The sequence below is a fragment of the Akebia trifoliata genome, chromosome 11, assembly GCF_017979445.1.
Source record: "Akebia trifoliata isolate Shusen 1 chromosome 11, ASM1797944v1, whole genome shotgun sequence".
Classification (NCBI taxonomy): Eukaryota; Viridiplantae; Streptophyta; class Magnoliopsida; order Ranunculales; family Lardizabalaceae; genus Akebia; species Akebia trifoliata.
Window position 1 is genome coordinate 11723319 of NC_141385.1, and position 4764 is coordinate 11728082.

Consider the following 4764-nt stretch of genomic DNA (forward strand, 5'->3'; position numbering starts at 1 on the left):
TTGCACATATGATAATCTTAAGAGTCTTAAATTTAAAGGAATGTCAGTTCTTCTATCTGTCATACATCAGAGTCCATATTTTTCAAGCGTAATCCATTCCATCAGTCTCGTAGTCAAGTTTCAGTTAAAGCCAACCTTGAAACTATGGGCATTTTTGAAAATCATTTAATTCCAAAGTTTGGTTCTTAATCACATGATAAGAAGAAAAATCTACTTAAAAGTCCGATGAAGTTTAATGATAATTATGAATCCAGATGCATGATAAGTCAATAAAGGCCCGATCTTTCAAACTTTGAAATCGATTTTGAATCATAGAATGAATTAATAGGATTATTTAAGTTCCTATAAATCTAAGCCCGAGAAACGGGGCTTAGTGAGTTCGAGTCCGAAAAATGAGACTCTAACTTTTTTTGAATCATAAAATGAGTTAATAGGATTGTTTAAGTTCCTATAAATCTAAGCCCAAGAAATATGGCTTAGTGAGTTCGAGTCCAAGAAATGAGACTCAATTTTTTTTTTTGAATCATAGAATGAATTAAAAGGATTGTTTAAGTTCCTATAAATCTAAGCCCAAGAAGGCTTAGTGAATTCGAGTCCGAGAAATGAGACTCCAACTTTTTTTTAAATCATAGAATGAATTAATAGGATTGTTTAAGTTCCTATAAATCTAAGCCCGAGAAATGTGGCTTAGTAAGTTTGAGTCCAAGAAACTAGACTCCAACTTTTTTTGAATCATAGAATGAATTAATAAAATTGTTTAAGTTCCTATAAATCTAAGCCCGAGAAACGTAACTTAGTAAGTTCGAATCCGAGAAACTAGACTCCAATTTTTTTTTTGAATCATAAAATGAATTAATAGGATTGTTTAAGTTCCTATAAATCTAAGCCCGAGAAACGTGGCTTAGTAAGTTCGAATCCTAGAAACTAGACTCCAACTTTTTTTTTGAATCATAGAATGAATTAATAGGATTGTTTAAGTTCCTATAAATCTAAGCCCAAAAAACGTGGCTTAGTAAGTTCGAGTCCGAGAAACGAGACCCCAACTTTTTTTTAATCATAGAATAAATTAATAGGATTGTTTAAGTTCCTATAAATCTAAGCTCGAGAAAAGTGGCTTAATAAGTTCGAGTCCGAGAAACGAGACTCCAACTTTTTTTGAATCATAGAATGAATTAACAGGATTGTTTAAGTTCCTGTAAACCTTAGCCCCAGAAGCGTGGCTCTAATAAGTTCGAGTCCGAGAAACGAGACTCCAACTTTTTTTTGAATCATAGAATGAATTAACAGGATTGTTTAAATTCCTTAACCCGAGAAGCGTGGTTACAATAGGCTCGAGTCCGATAAACAAGACTCAAACTGTTTCGAACTTTAAAAAAAATTTCAAATAGGATTTAACGAAGTTTCCACAATGTTATGACTCCAATTATCTCATTGTTCAACCTTGCCATGATTGCTTTCATTGCATAAGCACATTTCAATTTTGAATCATTATTGTCAATGAGAGAAGATCTCTAGGACCTGATACATTTTTACTCAGTAAGCATCATACCATTGCACACACGTGCACTTTTGCATTAGTCAGGGAGAAATTTCTAAAATTCGAGGATCTAACATCGTCAGTGAGAGTTTAAGCTCGAGGACCTGACAAACTTGTTCGAGGAGAGTTTTACCCTCAAGAATCCGAACGTCCCGACGAATTACTAAATCAGGCTGCAAAATGAACTGCCACTTGCTTTCGCATTTGGATATCGCACTATCTACCGAAATAGATTTGCTACCTAGTTTGCTTCAACCCTCTGCCAAAGAGGGGCATCTGTAGACATCCCATTTTTACACTTGTCTGATTAATCAACTCGTCAACCTGATTGCGATGGTTCCCAATGATGGATGATTTTTTCAATGCTCCGTTTGTTACCATATATGTTTCAGAAATTCAGGTGAGATATCTCAAACTAACAAAACTGTAGAAACCATGCTACGCTAGAAAAATATAACTCCAAAAACAAAAAAATCATCATCTTGCAGACAAAAAGAAGCTTCACGGTAAAAATCACTAAAAAATGATCAAATTATCAAAATACCCCTAACCTCAAAACATCCCTAGAGCCCACATTACACTTAAAAAAAATCCTTTCAAACACATAAAACAACAAATCGAAACCAAATAAATTATTTCGTCAATTTTCACAAAATTCAACAAAATTACGAAAAATACCCCTCATAAAGTTCACGACCATTTCGCACATAAAATTTCATAAATGATACAAACCAATATTTCCATTGAATTCCTTACGAAGAATCGATTCCAAAATATCCTGAAACATTGAAAAATGACTTAAAACATAAAAAGTCCTCTCCGAGGGTAAAACGGTAATTTTACTATTTTAATAATTAAATTTTTTAAAATTAATAAGTAAAACATTAATTAATGTAAAGTGAAATCCTAATTAAAATCTTGTAAATCAAGTGAGACTTAAGTCAAAATCCTAAAATCAAGTCAATCTAATAAGACCAAAGTCAAACTCTAACCCTAATAAAATTCTAATTAAACTCTAAAACTATCTGATAGAATTCTAATCGAACTCTAAAACTATCTGATAGAATTCTAATCGAACTCTAAAACTATCTAATAGAATTCTAATTAAACTATAAAACTATTTAATAAAATTCAAATTAAATTCTAAAATTATCTAATATAATTCTAATCGAACTCTAAAACTATCTAATAGAATTATAATTAAACTATAAAACTATTTAATAGAATTCTAATTAAACTCTAAAACTATCTAATAGAATTCTAATTAAACTATAAAACATCTAATAGATATCTAATGTAATTCTAATTAAACATTAATTCTATCTAAAATAATTCTAATTAAACACTAACTCTATCTAAAAAACACATAAAAAATCTATAAATAAGGGTCTCTACAACCTATTTTCGTATCAAAAAGAAAATCCTAGAAAAAGTAGGTCAAAAAGCCTCCCCAACATTCCCAAAACCCTAATTTTAAAGCCTTAACTCCTTACCTAACATCCATACATCAACTTTAGCTTAAAAAACACCCAAAAACCCTTCCAAAACACATTCAAATTCATAAATTAAAAAAAATTAAAAAAACTCACAGATCTAAGAAGAAGATACCTCAACTTGGGGATAAGAAATCAGATCCGGTGACGGGCAAATAGCAAGGAAATACATACGAGAATACTCTCCGCTAGTGCTGAGGGAATCGTTGTAATCGTTGTTTTCACACCATGTTCATCGTCTCTAAAAGAGAGATCCATTCCAAATCATCTCGTGACCCAGATCCACCGTTTTTAAAAGAGGTCCAGTTTGATCTCTTATTCCAATCGATTCAGAAGCCAAAAAATCATAGGTTTTTCCTAAGGAAGAGGCGCCATAGTCTCCTCGAAGGATTGTCATCTCAAGATCAGTCGACAGCCCCTCTCAAGATCTATTATCTAAAATACATTATCCTTTTGTTCATCTGTTGAAGACTATGGTGTTGGTCAGTGGAATGTTTTTTTTTTCGGAGTAAAACGGTAGGATCATGACCCAGATCCAAATCCATCACAACTAGGTCCACGACCCAGATCCACTTCAACTGGGTTCACGACCCAGATCCAATCAAACTGGGCCCACGACCCAGATCCATTTTCAACTGGGTCTACGACCCAGATCTATTTTCAACTGGGTCCACAACCTAGATCCATCTCAACTGGGTCCATGACCCAGATCCATTTTCAATTGGGTTTATGACCCAGATCCATTTTCAACTGGGTTCACAACCCATATACAAATCCATCTCAACTGGGTTTACAACCTAAATCCAGTTCAACTGGGTCCACGGATCCATTCAAACTGCGTCCACGACCCAGATCCGTCTCAACTGGGTCCACGACCCAGATCCAGTTCAATTGGGTTCACAACCCAGATCCAAACCCATTTCAGTTGGGTTTACGACCTAGATCCGCTACAACTGGATTTACAACCCAGATCCGTTTCAACTGGGTTTAAGACCCAAATCCATTACAAACTGGATCCATATCCAATTTCGAACCAAGTCCATGATCTAACAAAGATAACAACCGATCAATCAACTCAAGTGAATTCAATCTTTTTCAAAAAAAATGATTTTAAAAAAGCTAGTTACAGTCCTTGATCAAAGTCGGTGCCTAGAAAGATCTTGCCCTATTGATATGAGGGGTATAGACTACGTCTATTCAGGGAAATGAGGTGATTTAAGAGTACCATTGTGCGCCACATTTTCCTTGAAGATCTACTTGGCCGGAGTTGATTTCAGAGAACTGAATTGGAGGCTAACAAAAACAGGAGTTATTCCAACTCGATTTATCTCAAAAACTACTTTTTCAAAATGATTTTCCGACTCCGTGTCGATGCTAGCTCTGTGCTGATGAAACCGTTTTTAAATATTTTACCGACTCCGTGTCGATGCTGACTCCGTGTCGATGCCCGCTCCGTGCTGATGAAACTACTTTTTCAAAATATTTTTCCGACTCCGTGTCGATGCCAGCTCCGTACTGATGAAATTACCTTTTTTCAAAATATTTTTTCGACTCCGTGTCGATGTTAGCTCCGTGCTGATGAAACTACTTTTTCAAAATATTTTTTCGACTCTGTATCGATGCCAGTTCCGTGTTTATGAAATTACCTTTTTCAAAATGTTTTCCCGACTTTGTGTCGATGCCAGCCCCGTGCTGATGAAATTACTTTTTCAAAATATTTTTCCAACTCCATGT